The following is a 22,047-nucleotide window of genomic DNA, read 5'->3' on the forward strand; positions in this document are numbered from 1 at the left end:
AAGGAACTTGTTAATTTTCAATTTCTTAGTCCTTTCAGTTTTTTCCTTTAGTCAAATAACCTGTTATTGACGAAGGGTGAGTGGGCCATTCTCTTGTGAGTGACAAGAGAGAGAGAGAGAGACGGAGAGAGAGAGAGAACGATCCGATCTTTATTCTCGTCCCAAGTCTCTGTACAAGGAGTTTGGGAGCGAGTAACGTTGTTCTCGATTCAGTTTTTTTTTTTTTTTTTTTACTCTCGTCCCAAGTCTCTGTACGGGGAGAGAGGATAAAACGTTTTAGTTTTTATTCTCGTCCCAAGGCACTGTACGGTGAGAGATTGAAAACGTAGTCCTTAGTGAACTAGTGTTTAGTCTCCTCCCCAGTCACTGATCTTTTTAACTTTATATATTTCCGTTTTATTCGATATATATGTATATGTTTATTGATTTTTGCATGTGTGTTTCAATTTGTACTAATGTGCTTACATTATACGACTCATTTCGCAATTCTAACCTTTTGATGTATGGGAGAATTGCGTGCTTCAGGTAGAAATCAGTTTTATTCATGTCTAATGTGAAATTATTGAAAAATACGATATCAGTGAAGTAAGTGCAAAAAACATGTTCTGTGTTGCGGAGGGTTCGTTTGTTCGTGCTTGTCACTTGCCTAGTCCGAGACCTCTTTCAGGCTCCCCTGCACCAGGGAGAAGGAATGTCGTAGGACCTAAGGGAGTGAGGAGTGTAAACCAACGAACAGATGTTCCCTCAAAGGTATCAGACGTTGCTCGGCAAGCACGTCCTTGCCATAAGACAGGAGAGACGAAGTTTCTCCTCGTCTTCCGATGATTCGTCTCTTTAAAAGCCTGGGCGTAAAGTTTCGAGACGGTTTGAAAACGTTTATTAGTTCCTTCAGAACAAGTTCAACGTCCTAGCTGTAGTCATAATAAGAGTCCCGTTCATAGCGATGACGTTCATGTACAGTGAACCCTCGCTACTTCGCGGTTCGACCATCGCGGATTCACCACTTCGCGGATTTTTTCCATAACCCATATATATACAGTAATATATATATATATATATATATGTATGCATGTATTTATGTATATATGTAGGTATGTATATGTGTATACATATAAATATATATATATATATATATATACACACACACACACACATATATATATATATATATATACATATATATATATACATATATATATATATATATATATATACATATATATATACATATATATATATATATATATATCTATCTATCTATATATCTAAAGTAGGAAGATGTGATGTAGTTCTAAGGGAAAAGTATGGGAAATATGTCTGGGTAATAAGCAAAGCTCTACCTCCAGTTTGTTTCTACATTATGATCAGAGATAAATGTAAACAAAACATTGGTTGCCATTTTTTATCGTGCTTTTTAGCATGTTTAGGAAATGCATGATATAAAATCACCTTTAATAATTGTGCCTGTTTTAGTTTAGGGTACTGTAGTACATGCATTAAGTGTTCTGTACATTAAAGGGTAGTTTGTTAACAGTACTACGTACAAGGGAAGGTTTTAAAAGTCTGAATATACATGTTGAATAAATAGGTAAATATGGTGTCACTACTTCGCGGATTTTCACCTATCGCGGCCGCGACTGGAACCTATCTACCGCGATAAACGAGGGTTCACACGTTTCTGCCACAGACTCGACGTGACGTTGAGCGGTAGACACCGTAGACACAACGTGACGTCGAGTGTCAGTCACCGTAGTCTCGATACAGCATCGATCAGCAGTCACTGCTGTTTACTACGTGACGTTTGAACGTCAGCCACTGCAGTCACAGGTTGATCCGAAGTTAGATATGCTGTTAAAGCTTTCTTCTTCAATAGAAGCTTTCGATCCTGTTTCCTGTGCGAAAGGATCCTCTGGGATACGTGATTCGGGTCTTCAACCATCTAGACGAGCTTTGTTACGCCACGCTGACGTTATCTCTAGTGACAGCTTTGCTGTTAAGCGAGATGCGGAGCATAAATCTCGATGTAACTTTGATCGCTTTGAACGTCAGCCACCGCAGTCACAGCGTGACGTTGAGATGCAGACACCGCAGACAGGACGTGACGTTGAGCGGTAGACACCGTAGACATGACGTGACGTCGAGGGTCAGTCATCGTAGTCACGATATAGCATCGAACAGCAGTCACCGCTGTTACTACGGGACGTTTGAACGTCAGTTACTTCTGTCACGACGTGTAGTAGAATAACATTCTCTGCAGTTACAACGTGACATTGACCCTCCAACTTTAACTTCTGTTCATATACAAGTTGATGTAGCCTGTCAGGCTTTTCCTTCACGTCATTCTGAATATAAATCTCCTTCTCGCAAGACTTTAGATTTATCAGATGATGTGCCTTCTGAAGAAGTTTGATGACCCCCTTTCAACTAATGTACCTTTGGGGAGTCATTCAGAAGAGGAGTAACCTAGGGTGGTTCAACAATCCCTTGTATTTTAATTATGAATTTCTTTAGTGAAATTTTGTCCTAGACTTTCTTCGACGCCTACTTTTATGAAGTCAGTTCTCTCTTGTTCTTCCAGGAGGGCCATGCTCTTACTGGGAGACTGGTTGGAATCCAGGAGAAGTTTAGGAAAGTCTGCTTTTGCTTTTCCTCCTTCTTAATTATCTTCTCGCTCGGGCATCTGGTGTGACACAGGAGAAGCTCGAGGAGAAGTTCTCGGCTTGGGAGTACCTGCCTCTGCCCAGGGAGACTTCTTAAGCCTTGTGGACTCTCCTCGTCGTCTAGCCATGAGACGCTCCAAGATTTTATGGTCGGCTTCAGAGCTAGACCATCTCCTGTTAGGAGATTTTTCGAGCGTTTGAAGTTTTTATTTGTTGGATTGGTCCCTGGGAGCCTTAAGTAAGAAGGTCTCTCCAGCTGTCAATGTATTGCTGTACAATTATGTCATGCATGAACAAGGCTATCAGGGATGGCTCCAATGATCTGGCAGCCACGTTCACTGCAGGAACAAGGCTATCAGGGATGGCTCCAATGATCTGGCAGCCACGTTCACTGCAGGAGTACTTAAGATGTAAGTGCGCTCAATGTGTTCATTGTCAAGACAAACTTCACGATGAAGACTACCAAATCTGTCTTGGCAGCAGTAAGGGAAGGCGACTGGATGGTCTCTCTCGACCTTCAGGATGCATACTTCCACATGTCGATTCATCCAAACTTTCAACAACATCTGAGGTTTGTGGACGGGAAAGTAATGTACCAATTTCGAGCACTGTACTTCGGCCTCATTCCTGCTCCTCTTGTTTTTACAAGGCCCTTGCAAATGTAGCAAGCTTTCTACATTTTTTGAGGATTCAGAGCCTCCCTTTATTTTGACGACTGGCTAATCAGGGCGTCGTCATTATATCGCTGTCTGGAGAGCCTCTAATGGACATTAGACCTAACCAAGGAGCTAGGTCTCATAGTGAACGTAGAGAAGTCGTAACTTACAGTACCCCATCCCAGACTATTCTTTATTTGGGAATGGATATACAGTGTCTGATTTTTCGGGCCTTTTCGTCTCCCACAAGAATGGAACAAGCTCTGTTAAAAGTCCTTCACTTGCAAGAGAAAAACAGTTGCTCTGTAAGAGTTTGAACTTGCCTCGTGGGAACTCTTTCATCGCTGGAGTAGTTTATCTCTCTGGGGAGACTCAACCTATGCCCTCTCCAATTTCACCTAAACCATTGGAACAAGGAGAAGGGCTTAGAGAGTATCTCTTTCCCAATCTCCAACTCAGTCTAGACATGTCTGACTTGGTGGGACAGCAACATCAGAATTCGAGAAGGTCTTTCTCTCGCGATCAAGAACCCAAACCATGTGTTGTATTCAGATGCATCGGATTTGGGTTAGGGAGCTCCACTGGACAGTCTGGAATGGTCGGGTCTTTGATCCACGGATCAGAAGGAACTCCATTTAAGGCAAGTAACATCTCTCCTTTGGCGAGATTTGTGCAAGGAAAAATGAATGTCTTGGCGGACTGCCTCAGCAGAAGAGGGCAAGTCATCTCCATGGAGTGGACGTTGCATAAGACTGTGTGCGAGAAGCTATGGATGACATGGGGTCAACCCACCATAGATCTTTTTGCGACTTCACTGACAAAGAGGCTCTCGACTTACTGCTCTCCAGTTCCAGATCCAGAGGCAGCCCACATAGACGCTTTCCTGCTGGACTGGTCTCACCTGGACGTTTATGCCTTTCCACCTTTCAAGATCCTAAACAAGGTGCTGCAGAAGTTCACCTCTCACGAAGGGACCAGGTTGACATTGGTTGCTCCACTCTGGCCCGCGAGAGAGTGGTTCACAGAGGTACTTCTATGGCTGGTAGACGTTCCAAGAAGTCTGCCGTTACGGATGGATCTCTTGCGACAGCCTCACGTAAAGAGATTTCATCAAAGCCTCCCCACGCTTCGTCTAACTGCCTTCAGACTATCGAAAGACTCTCTTGAGCTCGAGGGTTTTCGAAGGAGGCAGCTAGAGCGATCGCGAGGGCTAGAAGATCCTACACCATCAGGATCTATCAGTCGAAATGGGAGGTATTTAGAGACTGGTGCAAGTCCTCCTCTATTTCCTCTTCCAAGTGCCTCTGTAGCGCAGATTGCGGATTTTCTGCCTTATCTGAGAAACGGTCGCTCCCTCTCTGCATCCACCATTAAAGGCTACAGAAGCATGTTAGCTTCTGTTTTCAGGCATAAGGGTTTGGATCTTTCTAATAACAAAGATCTCCAAGACCTGCTTAAGTCTTTCGAGACTTCCAAGGAGCGTCATATTTCGACTCCTGCTTGGAACTTGGACGTGGTCCTACAGTTCCTTATGTCAGACAGGTTTGAACCATTAAATTCAGCCTCCCTGAAGGATCTTACCCTCAAGACACTTTTTTTGGTGAGCTTGGCTTCGGCTAAAAGGGTTAGTGAGATACATGCTTTTAGCAAGAACATCGGCTTCTCCGCTAATAAAGCAGTATGCGCTCTTCAACTTGGTTTTTTGGCCAAGAATGAACTTCCGTCTCGTCCTTGGCCTAAATCATTTGAAATCCCCAGTCTTTCTGAGATTGTGGGGAATGAAGTTGAAAGAGTGCTGTGCCCCGTTAGAGCTCTTAAATTTTGTTTATCCAGAACTAAACCGCGACGAGGTTGTTCAGAGGCTTTATGGTGCTCCGTTAAAAAGCCCTCTTTGCCCATGTCTAAGAATGCGTGGTCTTATTTTATTAGACTTTTGATTCGGGAGGCACAATCTCAATTAAGTGAGAAGGATCATAATTTACTTAAAGTCAAGGCTCATGAAGTTAGAGCGATAGCAACTTCTGTAGCGTTTAAGCAAAATAGACCCATTAAAAGTATTATGGACGCGACCTTTTGGAGAGGCAAGTCGGTTTTCGCTTCATATTACTTGAAAGATGTCCAGACTCTTTATGAGGACTGCTACACACTGGGACCATTCGTAGCAGCGAATGCAGTAGTGGGTGAAGGCTCTACCACTACATTCCCTTAATCCCAATATCCTTTTAATCTACTCTTGAAATTTTTAATCTTATTTTGGGCTGTACGGGAGACTAAGAAGTCTTTCGCAATCTTTTTGATTTGGCGGGTGGTCAAAATATTGTTTCTTGAGAGCGCCCAGATTAAGGGTATTGATGAGGTCCTGTTATAGGGGTGTTAACCCTGGATATAGCAGCTCCTGGGAGTCTTTCAGCATCCTAAGAGGATCGCTGGGCTTCGTGAGGATAGCAGACTAATGAGGCAGAGTAATAATCAGAGTCTGCTTCCTTACCAGGTACCTATACTTAAGTCTGTTTTTTGAATAGTTGTCAAAAACTCTTGAGCATATACGCCTTTATTGTATTAATACTGGTCTCTACCCACCACCATGGGTGTGAATCAGCTATTATATATTCACCGGCTAAGTTTAATATTTAAAAATGATATTTTGATTATAAAATAAATTTTTGAATATACTTACCCGGTGAATATATAATTGTTCCGTAACCGAAATACAAACCACGCTATTTACAAAGGGTTACCTTTTAGCGTAGCTGAAATGGCGAGCCATTAGAATTTAACGAGGGTGTATTACCCCCGCGCTAGTTAGCGGGGGGGTAGGGGAGTGGTAGCTAGCTACCCCTCCTCCCCCTCACACACAGGTGAATACTCACTTTCACTTTTGGCTCGGACTGTGACAGACGTCTCTGTCTTGGTCCTCGCTTGGCAGCCATTGTCTGTTTTGTCTTTACTTAATCGCTTACTTTTCTTTTACTCAATATATATGTAAACATGTTTTCATGTTTGTATATATATTTGAGTATAGAAATAAGTAAGTTTCCTTTTCAGATGTGTGTGTGTAGTGTACGATATCTACGTGGAGGCCTCGGCAGTTAGGCCACCACGGCCTAATTTTATGGGTTGCGATCGAGTTTGACTTCGGTCTTTCTCTCTCTCTCTTGAGGTCGTTCACCCTTTTACTATGTTTTACTACGCCCTTGTAGCTTCCTTCCCGTGTGGGTGGGGTTGCTACGCCGTACATTTTGTCTCAATTAGTTTATGAATCTAATTGTAGTTGTTAATTTTTCAGCTTGTAGAACGATTCCTTTCGGGGTTTTCGTTTTTTTCTTTAGTGTTCATTCATTTTTAAATTACATAATTACATAGTTACATAATTATAATTGTTATAATTCTGTTTTGGTTACAGCTCTCCTTCCGCGAGTGTAAGTGGTTGTGAGGGCACGTGCCTGTTGTGTAATTCTTGTTCCTTTTCCTCGGGATTCCTCTTCGGAGCCTTCCCGGGGGAATGAATGTGTACTAATATTATTTGTTTTATTTTTTTACAGTTACCGATCTAGTTCGTTTCTGTAATATAGCAACGGTGTGAGCTGTCTGGTTGAGTCCTGGGGATTCGGCTGTTGCTGCCTCCCCCCTTGTATTGTCGTCAGGGGCGTGTCTCCTTCTACTGGTAGTACTCCCGTGTCGACGGACAGCTCTCCAGTTCATTTTAGAACAGTCAGGAGGCTTGCCTCCTTGGGCGGATAACTTTCCTTCCGAGGGAAGTTTTTTCCTGTCCAGGCTTGAGCTTTTCCTCTTTTGGGGGGTTCTTCTCTTGCCTTTTTTTCGTGCGACTATGCTCTTGGTGCTGAGCGGTCGCACCTGCAGTTTCGCTCAAGGGGCTGGGCAACTGCAGGAGCTCCTCTTCGGAGGATTGCCCCTTTTAGGTCACTGGCTGACCAGTCTCTTCCACGAAGTGTTTCTCTTTCGTTCGCGAGAGAGTACACTCATAGAGACTCCTCTTCGGAGGTTTCTTCTGTTGCTGTTGCTGTTGGCCTCCCTCGCCGTAAGGCCCTCCGTCCGCCTCGTCGTAAGGGCCTCTCATCTCCCTATAAGGGTGCTTGAGGCGCCTTTTTGAATCTCCGTTTGCAGCCTACAACTTCTTTTTCTCGATCTTCCGTCTTGGTGCAGATGGACAGCAGTCTAATCTCGTCTTCCGACGGGCAACGGTCTTCCCGACGGACAACGGTCTTCCCGACGGACAGCGGTCTTCCGACGGACATCAGTCTCCCGGCGGACAACGATCCCTTCGGGGCAAAGGGTTGCCCCCACGGGGGTTCTTCCCTTGCGTGTCTGGGTTTCCCTGCGCGCCCTTCTGTTCGTCAGCGCTCTCCTGTTCGTCAGCGCTTTCAAGATGATCTTCCCTGCGGTTCCTGTTACGTGCCCTGTGCGCCCACGTTCGCCCTCGCGATCTAGAACTTCGGTTCAGGTCGGGGTCAAGGACTCTTCTTCTTTGCGCAGGCTTCCACGCGTAGCCTTCTGCTCGTCAGCGATCATCAGCTCGTCAGCGATCATCAGCTCGTCAGCGATCATCAGCTCGCCAGCGATCGTCAGCTCGTCAGCGATCATCAGCTCGCCAGCGATCTCCGGATCGCCCACGTGTGTTACAGCTGGCACGCCAACGTTCTCCAACACTTCTGAAGGAACATGGTTCGCCAGCTACTAGCTCAACTGCGGATGCTGATCGCCATCACGCGACCCTCAACTGCAGATGCTGATCGCCATCGCGCGACCCTCAACTGCGGATGCTGATCGCCATCGCGCGACCCTCAACTGCGGATGCTGATCGCCATCGCGCGACCCTCAACTGCGGATGCTGATCGCCATCGCGCGACCCTCAACTGCGGATGCTGATCGTCATCGCGCGACCCTCAACTGCGGATGCTGATCGCCATCGCGCGACCCTCAACTGCGGATGCTGATCGCCATCGCACCCTTTCACGCGATCATTCACCTGCGCATGCTGCTCGCCATCGCACAACCCTGAACGATTGCCCGCTTACGCATGCTGCTCCTCATCGCACCACCCTGAACGATCGCCCTCCTGCAGATGCTGATCACCATCGCACCCTTTCACGCGATCATTCACCTGCGCATGCTGCTCGCCATCGCACAACCCTGAACGATTGCCCGCTTACGCATGCTGCTCCTCATCGCACAACCCTGAACGATCGCCCTCTTGCGGATGCTGATCACCATCGCACCCTTTCACGCGATCATTCACCTGCGCATGCTGCTCGCCATCGCACAACCCTGCACGATTGCCCGCTTACGCATGCTGCTCCTCATCGCACAACCCTGAACGCTCGCCCTCTTGCGGATGCTGATCACCATCGCACCCTATCACGCGATCATTCACCTACACATGCTGCTCGCCATCGCTTACCGCCAGCGATCTTCTTCACCTACGCGGCAGCACGATCCTGCGCGCCCACGCGATCGCTCGCCTGCGCGCCCGCGCGATCGCTCGCCTGCGCGCCCGCGCGATCGCTCGCCTGCGCGATCGCTCGCCTGCGCGATCGCTCGCCTGCGCGCCCGCGCGATCGCTCGCCTGCGCGCCCGCGCGATCGCTCGCCTGCGCGCCCTCACGACCGCTCGCCTGCGCGCCCTCGCGACCGCTCGCCTGCGCGCCCGCGCGACCACTCGCCTGTGCGCCCGCGCGACCGTTCGCCCTCGCGCGACCATAGTTCGCGGCGAATTCCACAGCCGGGGGTAGCAGCAGGGACGCGTGCTCCTAGGCGGCACTCGGGATCACCTCCATCCAAGCACAGGTTGGTAGTGCAGGACGAAGACAGGTCAGTACAGCATTCTTCCCACCTTCTTTTCAGGCAGGAACCGTCGTGTCCTCTCCAAAGGATCGCCCGATCCCTTTCACCTTAGCGAGGATTTCGGACTCTGTGTCCTTGGAGCAGCAGACATGGTTTGATCCGCTGGCACGGGCGTTAATGAGGGTTATGAAACCAGCACTCACCGGCCAGGGTAACAAACCAGCGGCTGTCTCTCCTACGCTGAAGAGAAAGAGAGGAGTGGACTTCGTGGTGACTTCCCCCAGGGCGAAGTTGGTTCCCAAGAGGTCGGTCTCGAGGGTCCCCTCTCCTGCACGAGTACTCTCTCCTTCTCCCGCCCTGGAAGGATTTTTGGCGGGGGGGCTTTCCGTTGAAGATTTCTCCATCGGACAAGGGTGACTGCTTACCTCTTCCTCTGGGAGCTTACCAGGTTCTTTCCCTCCTCGGTTACGGCCCGAGGTTTGGTTCAAGGAAGCTACAGGAAGATCAAGGGTACTTTCCTCCTCTCGAGCTCAGGCACCTTGGCCTTTCGTCGTTAAGTATCTACTTGCGGACAAGCTCGATGTTGTACCATCTGGACGCACTGACTGAAGGCTTCCTTCGGGTGTCTCATCTGTGGAGGTCAACGACCTCATCTGTGGAGGTCAACGACCTCAGACACCCTTCCATCCTTGAGAAGAGTTTTGTCTTTGCCCAAGGACAGAGACTTAAACATCTGCTGTGCGGAGTGAATCGACTTCCGGTTTCACTCCTCCAAGGCGCTTTCTTCCAGACTCTGCAGGGCTCCAGCTCCCTTTTCTTTCAACCACGTCGGCCTAAGTTATCGGCTACGACAACTGGGACAAGGTGTCCAATTGCAGTTTCCTCCTGTCAGGAACAGATGGCATGGGAGACTCCCCCGGGGGGGCATAGTCCTAAAAGGAGTTCACGAACTCTAGGATTGCAAGTTTTTTCGCTGGGAGGATGCTTAAGGTTACTCATCCGAATGACAGCTTCCCGATGCCCATTCCCGCACAATCTCTGTGAGTAGCCAAGGATATCGCGCCTGCCGTCTCTGTCAGCGAATTCAGTGTCTCTGAACCTCTATGCCATAGCATCAGCAGAGTTGCCCGGTTGGGCAGAATGATCCATACCTTAGGCGAAGGTCTTCCTTAGGATCATCGACGGCTTCACCCCCGGCCCCCTCAGTCGATCCTTTCTTGTAAGGAAGGATCTGAGAGGGGATGTCCATAGTCGACCTCTCAGCCCTGATCAAGTTTGTCGAACAAACTTCGGCCAGCGTAGACCAGCAGAATCGATCAGACTGGTAACGAGGCGACAGGACTCCTTTAACCCTGGATCGGAAGGACGGGTACTTTCAGTTTCCATTCCATCCATCTTCCAGGGTGCTCGTCGAATTCAGCCTAAACTGCAAGTATTCCTGCTTATGATGCAGTGTGGCTATCCCGCCGTGGCATAGCAGGTTTGTTTCCCCAGAGAACTCTCCCTGCCTTCCTCTTGGCCGCTCAAGTGCAGACTTCCGCCTCCTCTGCTGTTTGGAGGGCTGGTCAACTCCGGTAGGCTCGGGTTTCGACCTTCTTCAGCGCCGGGAAAAGCTTCCGAATGCTGACCATGAGTGTGGGCTCATGGTATTTTGCTTGGAGCCTTCTCTTCCTCTGCCTCAACATCTGGAGTATCTGGCCATGATATTGAGTCAACCGCCTTACCACGTTGGAAACCCCGCTTCTCGTCCGTCCAGCGAGGTTAAGCAACGTCGGTACTTGGATGGGTGACCACCTGGGGACGCCAGATTCTGTTACCACATCCTCCGAGCCTTCCTTTCGGTTGACTGTGGCAAGACTGAGGAGAGTCGCAGTACCTGTTCTCAGTCAAGCAGAGTTTTCAGCCCTACCTTGGAACGTTTCCTAGTTCTTCTTTCCTCATTGACCCGTTTATAGTCCGAACGGTCGCCTCAGGATAAGTTCCATGTGGGGCGATCCAAGTTCCGGTGGCTTCAGGCAATGTTTAACCGGACTCCCTGGCCCTATGGGACCAGCGGAACTATTAAACCTGCAATGGGTGTTGACCTATGGAGCCTCTTGATGGTAGTGGATATTCTCGTCCTTTCCCCACATTCTTGATGCGGTTCTCGGACTCGTCAAAGGAAAGGGGGGGGGGCATGTTCCGGTCCAGGCCTATGGTCAAGACCTGAAGGATACCTCTCCATCATTCAGGCAGGCTTAAGGGCCTTAGTCTGGCCCCTCTTCAGATCCTACCGCTCCTGCCAAGTCGCCCCGTTGCGTGTCGACTTCATGCTAACCAGCAGGGGACGCATTTTCACACCTTCACATCTTGCAGTAGAGATACCGGGATGATTGAGATTCTCTCAATTCCACCATCGGCTCTCTCATTCCAGGCAGGGGAATGTTTCTCTCAGACTATCCGAGCAGAGCCTCATAGAGAGAGTGTACCTAGGGGTCTTTGACCTTGGGTAACCAGCAAGTGCTGGTCTGGGGGACCTGATCGCGACAGCTTGGAACCTCAAGCTTCCGCTAGTTTTCCCCCCAGTCTCAGACCCCGAGACTCTGGCAAGATGCATTCCGGTGATGGTGGGACAACTTCGACGCCTGCGTCTTCCCTCCTTTTTGTCTGCGGACAATGGGTCTCAACAAAACCAGGTTGTCTGTCAACCTTTCAATGGGAGAGCTCCACTGGGACTATGCGCAGAACGGTTTCTGGACCCTCTGCTTCCCCTGACGGAACTCCCGGGAGAGCTTCTCCCACGGCGCAGACTACTCAAGCAACCACACTGCGACATCTCTCCCGAACCGGGGCGTCGCTTCGGCTTCATGCCTGGAGACACTACGCTTCCTCCTCTAGAAGAGACAACCCGCTACAGTCGCGGTACGGAGGTCGCGTCATCTGCGATAGTCATCCACAGGGGTCTCCCAGGCAAAGTGAAGAGTCTAAGGTGGTTGGTGCCGTGGGAGATATACCTCTTCCCGTGAGGCCTCTTCTCCAGCAATAACGGTCTTATTGCCTTTCGGCGGGAGGAAACTCCTTTCCGCTCTTGGCAATGAAGCCTGTCGCTCAGCCTTTCCCTGACCTTCAGGCTTAAAGGAATAACTTTTTCCTGCCCGCTGGATCTATCCTCGCTCATGCGAAGCTACGATCGTCCCTGCCCTAGTCGGAGGAAGACCTCCAACTTGGAGCATGGCTCGGACTTTTAGTCCTTTAAGAGATCTTCTCAAGACCCTTTTACGACAGGCCTCGGATTGTATTCCGCCTTGGGTCTTCTGCTCACTCTGGCCACGGCCAGTGTGTAAGCAATCTTCTTGGTCTCTTACTACTCCCCCCCTTTCTAAGGAAGAGGGGAAGGCAACATTCAGGCTCGCTCCTGAGTTGTTGGCTAGACTCAGAATCTGAGGGTCCCGACCCTTCGGTCCGATTCATTCAAGATTTTGAGTCTCCATTCTGTGTCTGATGTCCCAAGACCTTCTCTTTCTTGCCAGTACAGGAATCGAGAGGTTAGCGCTGGGAACAGCTGCAGTTTGGCCTCAGTTGCAGCCGATTTGGGAACACAAGGAGGACATGGGGGGAGAGTCACCAGTATACCTCTTCAGCCCGGACTCAAGGACATTCATCTCGACCTGTCTTCAGACCCTCCCCCGTCACGTCGCCCTACAGCACGATGTTGGATACATCGCAACGTCCCTCGCCTTCGAGTAATACTACTCTGTGACGCAGGTGCTACAAGCTGGAGTCTGGAAGCGTCTGATGACCTTCGCAGCCCGCTTCCTGCAGGGCGTGACCCACAGGAGTCTCGATACGTTTTCTATCGCTCTGTGGTGGCTACACAACAGCTGGTCTAACCTCAGGCTCCTTTTTGGACAGGTAGCAGAAGGTTGAGGGCATTGTTATCAGGTTTTAGTCTGCATGAACGAAAGAAGTATGTCTGGCCCTTACTTCTTTCTTCATCATCCCCTCTACGGGGAAGCAGCATCCTGGTCTCTGCATAGCTGACCTCGAACCTCTGCAGGTAAACCATGCTTCCTTGTGTTCCGAGTATTGAGTCAATACTGTCGCGTCCCCCATACCCTGACGAGGTGGTATTGGGAACGTCCTAACCCAGAGTTCCTTCTGGAACTCCAGGTCAACTGCCTAGGACGGGTCACACTTCTTCCTTCACACACAAGCTTACGTAGGCCACATGGTTCCTTGCGGTGCAAGGAACTTGTGAGGTGCAGGGACTCCTTTTCTCGAGTGCGACTCACTCGGATTCCGAGTCCCCGGGTAAAGCCAAAGCCAGTATGGCTGGGGACTTTCCACCCTTCCTAAGGGATAAGTCACCCTTTGTAAATAGCGTGGTTTGTATTTCGGTTACGGAACAAATGACAAATTCGAAGATAATTTGTATTTTTCCTAACCATACAAACCTTAGCTATTTACACATATTTGCCCGCCAGCCCTGTCCCCCAAGACAAGTCCTACCTCTAAGTGAAAGTGAGTATTCACCTGTGTGTGAGGGGGAGGAGGGGTAGCTAGCTACCACTCCCCTACCCCCCCGCTAACTAGCGCGGGGGTAATACACCCTCGTTAAATTCTAATGGCTCGCCATTTCAGCTACGCTAAAAGGTAACCCTTTGTAAATAGCTAAGGTTTGTATGGTTAGGAAAAATACAAATTATCTTCGAATTTGTCATATTAAAGGCCCTCCCTTCCTCCCCGATAGAGACCTAGGGGACTGAGAAGAACTGGAGATATTGACAAGTATATGCGGTATCTGGCCGATAGTCGGCGCTGGTGGTCACACCCGCAACCTTCACGGCGATCGCTCGCAAGTTTCTGGAATCTGTCGAGCCGTCGGAGACGTCAGCTATTATATATTCACCGGGTAAGTATATTCAAAAATTTATTTTATAATCAAAATATCATTTTAGGTCACTGGCTGACCCGTCTCTTCTATGAAGTGTTTCTCTTTCGTTCGCGAGAGAGTACACTCATAGAGACTCCTCTTCGGAGGACTCTTCTGCTGTTGTTGCTGTTGGCCGCCTTCGCCGTAAGGCTCGCCGTCCACTACGTCGTAAGGGCCTCCCATCTCCCTATAAGGGTGCTAAGAGGCGCCTTTTTGAATCTCCGTATGCAGCCTACATCTCCTTCTTCTTGATCTTCCGCCCCTGGTGCAGATGGACAGCAGTCTGACCTCGTCTTCCGACGGACAACGGTCTTCCGACGGTCATCAGTCTCCCGACGGACAACGATCCCTTCGGGGCAAAGGGTTGCCTCCCACGGGGGGCTTCCCTTGCGTGTCAGGGTTCCCCTGCGCGCCCTTCTGCAATGTTCTCTCCTGCTCAGTGTTAGCGCACAGGCTCTCTCCTGCTCAGTGTTAGCGCACAGGCTCTCTCCTGCTCAGTGTTAGCGCACAGGCGCTCTCCTGCTCATCAGCGCTTTCCTGATCGCTAGCGCTCTCCTGTTCGCCAGCGCTCTCCTGTTCGCCAGCGCTCTCCTGTTCGTCAGCGCTCTCCTGATGATCATCTCTTCTGTTCCTGTTGGTTCCTGTTACGCGCCCTGTGTGCCCACGTTCGCCCTCGCGATCTAGAACTTCGGTTCAGGTCTTGGACAAGGACTCTTCTTCTACGCACAGGATTCCACGCGTTGCCTTCTGCTCGCCAGCGATCACTAGCTCGCCAGCGACCACAGACGCGTCAACGTTTGCCTGCTCGTCAGCGATCTCCTACGCGTCAACGATCGCCATCGATCTACCACACGTGTCAGTTCCCCTGGACACCATCAGTAGCGATCTAGCGCTCGCCTGCTGTGGACCACGATCTCCGGTAGCTGAGTCTTGCCGTAGATCTTCCTCCTGCTCGCCAGCGCTCACCTTTACTTCTGTCCTTCTGTGCGCCAGCTTTCTTCAATCACCAGGGCACATCTGCGCGCCCTTTTTTGCCACGCACCAATGGGCGCCAACGTTTTTTTCTGACCGTCCAGGATCGCCTGATTAACAGCTTGCTTCAGCGCTCACCTTCCTGATGTACAAGCGCGCCTTCTGTTAGCGCAATGCGCGCTAACCATCCGCTCGCCAACGCGCCTTTTCTTGCCGACGCGCCATCGCTTGCCAACGCGCCATCGCTTGCCAACGCGCCATCGCTTGCCAACGCGCCTTCACTCACCTACAGGCCATCGCTCGCCAAAACGCGCCATCGCTCGCCAAAACGCGCCATCGCTCGTCAATGCGCCATCGGTCTCTCGACCGCCTACGCTCACCCGCGCGCCCACGTGCCTGCGTGTCCACACGCCCACGTGCCCGCGCGACCGCACGCCCACATGCCCGCGTCTACGCTCATGCGCTCCAATGTTCGCCCGCGTGCGAACCAACGGTATTCCATCGCGCGGACCGACGGTGTCCCGTCGCGCGGACCGACGGTGTCCCGTCGCGCGGACCGACGGTGTCCCGTCGCGCGGACCGACGGTGTCCCGTCGCGCGGACCGACGGTGTCCCGTCGCGCGGACCGACGGTGTCCCGTCGCGCGGACCGACGGTGTCCCGTCGCGCGGACCGACGGTGTCCCGTCGCGCGGACCGACGGTGTCCCGTCGCGCGGACCGACGGTGTCCCGTCGCGCGGACCGACGGTGTCCCGTCGCGCGGACCGACGGTGTCCCGTCGCGCGGACCGACGGTGTCCCGTCGCGCGGACCGACGGTGTCCCGTCGCGCGGACCGACGGTGTCCCGTCGCGCGGACCGACGGTGTCCCGTCGCGCGGACCGACGGTGTCCCGTCGCGCGGACCGACGGTGTCCCGTCGCGCGGACCGACGGTGTTCCGTCGCGCGAACGTCGGCTTGATTCCTGCAGTATCCGTTGCTCGCCTACGGGTCATCGCTCGCCGACCACCAGCTCTCGCCCTTCTTACCACGCGGGCCCTCTTTCTGCGCTCCTTCGCGCACTTTCGTTTGCGCTCCTGCGTGCCCGCGCATGGGCGCTTCCACGTTCGGCCACGCGCAAACCATTGATTTACCATCGCGCGAGCGCCAGGGCGATTGCCCGCGATTCCCGTCGGGGTTTCGCAACATGGCCAGCCTGGCGAGTCTTCTGGAGCGTATTTCCAGAACACGGTCCTCACCCCGTAAACGCAGAGCATGGCACATGCAAGAGCAGGAAGAATCTTCAGGGAGGTCTGAGCAACATTCTTCTTTCCAGAACCTGGGTTAGCCCTTCCTCGTCAGTCCCAGGGAGCATTCCGTTCGAGATTTCTCCGTCGGCCAAGGGGTGGCTGGTTTACCCCTTCCTCTTCTCAATCTCGTGAAAGGGGCTTACCAGGTCCTTTCCCTCCTCGGTTGTGCCCCTAGGTTTTTGTACAAGGAAGCTCCAGGAAGATCATGGGTACTTTCCTCCTCTCGAGCTCAAACACCTTGGCGTTTCGTCGCCAAGTTTCGAACTTGCGGGCAAGCTCGATGTTGGACCATCTAGACCAGTGGTTCTCAAACTTTTTCATGAGCGACCCTATTTGAAACATTTCATTCCTTCGCGACCCAGAGTAAAGTGAAGAGAAAGAAAACATGCAATGATATATACACTTTATTTTGGAAAAAAAATAATGTGTACAGCTTTTCATTCACAAAACTAAACTAGTGGGATTTATGGCACTGCTTTTCCTTTTCACAAAACTAAACGAACAGGATTCATGGCACTGCTTTTCGTTCCCAAAACTATATTAATAGAATCCATGGCACTGCTTTTAATTCACAAAACTAAATTAATAGAATCTATGGCACTGCTTTTAATTCACAAAACTAAATTAATAGAATCTATGGCACTGCTTTTAATTCACAAAGCTAAATTAATAGAATTCATGGCACTGTTTTTCATCCACAAAACTAAATTAATGGGATCCATGGTGCTGCTTCTCGTTTACCAGTTTGTCAAATCGTGGAATCAACAGACTCTGTAATTTACAAATGGTATGTAAAAAGAGACAGACACAGACAAAAACAGAGAGAGACAGACCCAGACAAAAACAGACAGAGAGAGACAGACACAGACAAAAACAGACAGAGAGACAAAAACAGACAGAGACGAAATCAGACACAGACAGACAGTCAGACACAGACAGACAGACACAGACTTGCAATGTTTTCATCTCTTGCCATTGTAACCCGGGCGAAGCCGGGTATCCCTGCTAGTTATTATTATTATTTAGTAAATATAGTAAGTAGTATATGAAACAAGATATATAATTCTACAACACACACACACACACTCTACTCACACAAATGACTGCAAACGGCACAACCTCCCTCGCCTGCGGTCGGTGGAAAATAGACACCGCGCGCAAGCATACACGGGCCCACTGCCAGTCCAACATACGTGTTTGATACAGGAGTCTTTCCTGTCAGAGACACCATTACATGGGGCCCAGGAGGAGGGAGGTGGGGGGAAGATGAACATACATAACAAAAGTAATTTGTGGTTAAAGAAGAATAATTCAATTAAGCAACTGAAATACACTGAAACACTGAAAGCATGATAATGTTCCTGTGTCCCTGCGACCCATCAAAATTGATCTCGCGACCCATAGTTTGAGAACCACTGATCTAGACGCAATGACTGAGGGCTTCCTCTCGGGTGTCTCATCCATGGATGTCGACAAGCTCAGACACTCTTCCATCCTTGGGAAGAGCTTGTTTGTGCCCAAGGACAGAGACATGGACAGCGGTTGTGCGGAGGAAGTCGACTTCCGTTTTCACTCCCCCAAGGCGCTTACTTCCAGACCCTGCAGGCCTCCAGCGCCTCTTTCTTTCAGCCTCGTCGGCCTAAGTTATCGGACCGGCTACGGCAGCTAAGACAAGGTGTCCAATAGCAGTCCCCTCCTGTCAGGAACAGGTAGCACGGGGGGCTCTCCGGGGGGGGGGGGGGGGGGGGGGGGGGGGGGCATAATCCTAGAGGGAGCGGCAGAGTTCACGAACTCTAGGATTGGCAACCCCCCTTTGCAGGTCTCACGCTGGGAGGATGCCTAAGGTTACTCATCCGGATAACAGCTTCCCGATGCCGATTCCTGCACGATCTCCGTGATCAGCCAAGGATATCGCGCCTGCCGTCTCTGTCAGCGAATTCAGTGTCACTGAACCTCTATGCCATGGGGTCGGCAAGAGTTTTGCCCGTTTGGGCAGAATGATCCATGCCTTAGGAGTAGGTCCTCCATAGGGTCGTCGACGGCTTCACCCCCCGGCTTCTTCAGTCGATCCTTTCTCGTAGGAAAGCATCTGAGACGGGAATTCCGTAGTCGACCTCTCAGCTCTGATCAAGTTTGTCGAACAAACTTCGTCCAGCGTGGAACAGCAGAATCGATCAGACTGGTAACGAGGCGGCAGGACTCCTTTGGCCATGGATCGGAAGGACGGGTACTTTCAATTTCTATTCCATCCATCTTCCAGGAAGCTCTTGGAATTCAGCCTAGACTTAAGATGCGGTGTGGCGATCCCGCCGCGGCATCGCAGGTTTTTCCCCAGAGAACTCTCCCTGCTTTCCTCATGGCCACTCAGGAGCAGGCTTCCGCCTCCTTCGCCTTTTGAATGTCTGGTCAACTCCGGTAGGCTCGGGTTTGACCTTCTTCAACGCCGGGACAAGCTTCCGGATCCTTACCAGAGTGAGGGATCATGGTAATTTGCTAGGAGCCTTCTCTACTTCTGCCTCAACATCTGGAGTATCTAGCCATGATATTGAGTAAACGGCCTTACCACGTTGAAAACCTCGTCCGTCCAGCGAGGTTAAGCAACGTCGGGTCTGGTCGGTACTTGGATGACCACCTGGGGACGCCAGATGCTGTTGCCTCCTCCTCCGAGCCTTCCCTTCAGTTGACTGTGGCAAGGCTGAGGAGAGTCGCAGTACCTGTTCTCAGTCAAGCAGAGCTTTCAGCCTTACCTTGGAACGTTTCCTAGGTCTCTTTTCCTCATTGACCCGTCTAAAGTCCCGAACGGTCGCCTCAGGATAAGTTCCCTGTGGGGCGGCCCAAGTTCCGGTGGTTTCAAAGCAACGATTAACCGGACTTTCTGGCCCCTATGGGACCAGCGGAATGTTTAGACCTGCAATGGGTGTTGACCTATGGAACCTCTTGATGGGAGTGGATATTCTCGTCCTTTCCCCACATTTTTGATGCTGTTCTCGGACTCTTCAAAGAAAAGGGGGGTGGGGGGGGGGCATGTTCCGGTTCAGGACTATGGTCAGGACCTGAAGGATACCTCTCCATCATTCAGGCAGGCTTAGGGGTCGTAGTCTGGCCCCTCTACAGATCCTACAGCTCCTGCCGAGTCGCTCCGTGCGTGACGACTTCATGGTACTGGCGTATTCCAACCAGCAAGAGACGCCATTTCATACCTTCGCATCTTGCAGTAGAGATACTGAGATGATTTGAGATCCTCTCAATACCACTATCGGCTCGCTCATTCCGGGCATAGGAATGTTCTCTCCGACTATCTGAGCTGAGCCTCGCAGATAGAGTGTACCTGGGGGTCTTTGGCCTTTAGTAACCAGCAAGTCCTGGCCTTGGGGACCTGATCGCGACAGCTTGGAACTTCAAGCTTCCGCTGTTCTTCCCCCCAGTCTCAGACCCCAAGACACTTTGGCAAGATGCATTCCGGTGATGGTGGGACAACATCGACGCCTGCGTCTTCCCTCCTTTGTTGTCTGTTGAGAATGGGTCTCAACAAGACCAAGTTGTCTGTCAACCTTTCGATGGCCCTGAGAGCTCCACTGGGACTATACGCGGAACGGTTTCCGGACCCTCTGCTTCCCCTGACGGAACTCCCGGGAGAGCTTCTCCCACGGCACAGGCTACTCAAACAACCACACTGCAACATCTTTCACGAGCCGTGGCATCGCTTCGGCTTCACGCCTGGAGACACTACGCCTCCTCCTCAAGAAGAGACAACCCGCTACAGTCGCGGGGCGGAGGTCGCGTCATCTGCGATAGTCATCCGCAGGGGTCTACCAGGCGAAGTGTAGAGTCTTCTGTGGTTGGTGTCGTGGGAGAGATACCTCTTCCCTTGAGGCCTCTTCTCCAGCAATAACGAACTTATTGCTTTTCGGCGGGAGGAAACTCCTTTCCGCTCTCGGCAATGAAGCCTGTCGCTCAGCCTTTCCCTGGCCTTCAGGCTGAAAGGAATAAACTTTTTCCTTCCCGCTGGACCTTTCCTCGCTCATGCGAAGCTGCGAACGTCCCTGCCCCCAGTCGGAGTGAGACCTCCAACATGGAGCAGGGTTCGGAATTTTTAGTCCCTTAAGAGATCTTCTCAAGACCCATTACGTCAGGCCTCTGATCGTATTCCGTCTTGGGGCCCCTGCTCACTCTGGCCTTGGCCAGTGTGTAAGCAATCTTCTTGGTCTCGTACGACTCCGCCCTTTCTAAGGAATGGGGGAAGGCAACATTCAGGTTCGCTCCCGAGTTGTTGGCTAGACTCGGAATCTTGAGGTCCCGGCCCTTCGGTCCAATTCCTTCAAGATTTCGAGTCACCATTCTGTATCAGATGACCCAAACCTTCTCCTTCTTGCCAGTAAAGGAATCAAGGGGTTATCTTTGGGAACAGCTGCAGTTTGTCCTCACGTGCAGCCGGGTTGGGAGCACAAGAAGGAGACTGGGGAAAGTCGCCAGTATACCTCTTCAGCTCGGACTCAAGGACATTCATCTCGACCTGAATCCAGACCCTCCCCCGTCACGTCGCCCTACAGCACGATGTCGGATACATTGCAACGTCCCTCGCCTTCGAGTAATACTACTCTGTGATGCAGGTGCTACAAGCTGGAGTCTGGAAGCATCTAATGACCTTCGCAGCCCGCTTCCTGCAGGACGTGACCCACAGGAGTATGGATACGTTTCTATCGCTCTGTGGTGGCTACACAACAGCTGGTCTAACCTCAGGCTCCTTTTTGGACAGGTAGCAGAAGGTTGAGGGCATTGTTATCAGGTTTTAGTCTGCATGAACGAAAGAAGTGTGTCTGGCCCTTACTTCTTTCTTCATCATCCCCTCTACTGGGAAGCAGCATCCTGGTCTCTGCATAACTGACCTCAAACCTCTGCAGGTAAACCATGCTTCCTTGTGTTCCGAGTATTGAGTCAATACTGTCGCGTCCCCCATACCCTGACGAGGTGGTATTGGGAACGTCCTAACCTTGAGTTCCTTCTGGAACTCCAGGTCAACTGCCTAGGATGGGTCACACTTCTTCCTTCACACACAAGCTTATGTAGGCCACACGTTTCCTTGCGGAGCAAGGAATTTGTGAGGTGCAGGGACTCCTTTTCTCGAGTGCGACTCACTCGGATTCTGAGTCCCCGGGTAAAGCCAAAGCCAGTATGGCTGGGGACTTTCCACCCTTCCTAAGGGGTAAGTCACCCAATGTAAATAGCGTGGTTTGTATTTCGGTTACGGAACAAATGACAAATTCGGAGATAATTTGTATTTTTTCTAACCATACAAACCTTAGCTATTTACATATATTTGCCCGCCAGCCCTGTCCCCCAAGACAAGTCCTACCTCTAAGTGAAGTGAAGCAGTTCACCGGTGTGTGAGGGGGGGAGGGGTAGCTAGCTACCACTCCCCTACCCCCCTGCTAACTAGCGCGGGGGTAATACACCCTCGTTAAATTCTAATGGCTCGCCATTTCAGCTACGCTAAAAGGTAAACCCAATGTAAATAGCTAAGGTTTGTATGGTTAGGAAAAATACAAATTATCTCCGAATTTGTCATATTACACTGCTGTCCTTTTATTGTTGAGGTGTTTATGAATCAATGATTGAAGAGACTATAAAATGTTGTTAAATGTTAAGGACAGAAAAATATGATTCAATCATGAGCTTCCAAATCTTTTGGAGTATGAATTCAAGCTTTATGATGGAGTATGTCATCTGAATTAGTTACAAGTATAGTTTTTCTGTTAGCTA

This window comes from Palaemon carinicauda, chromosome 24, assembly GCF_036898095.1.
Source record: "Palaemon carinicauda isolate YSFRI2023 chromosome 24, ASM3689809v2, whole genome shotgun sequence".
Classification (NCBI taxonomy): Eukaryota; Metazoa; Arthropoda; class Malacostraca; order Decapoda; family Palaemonidae; genus Palaemon; species Palaemon carinicauda.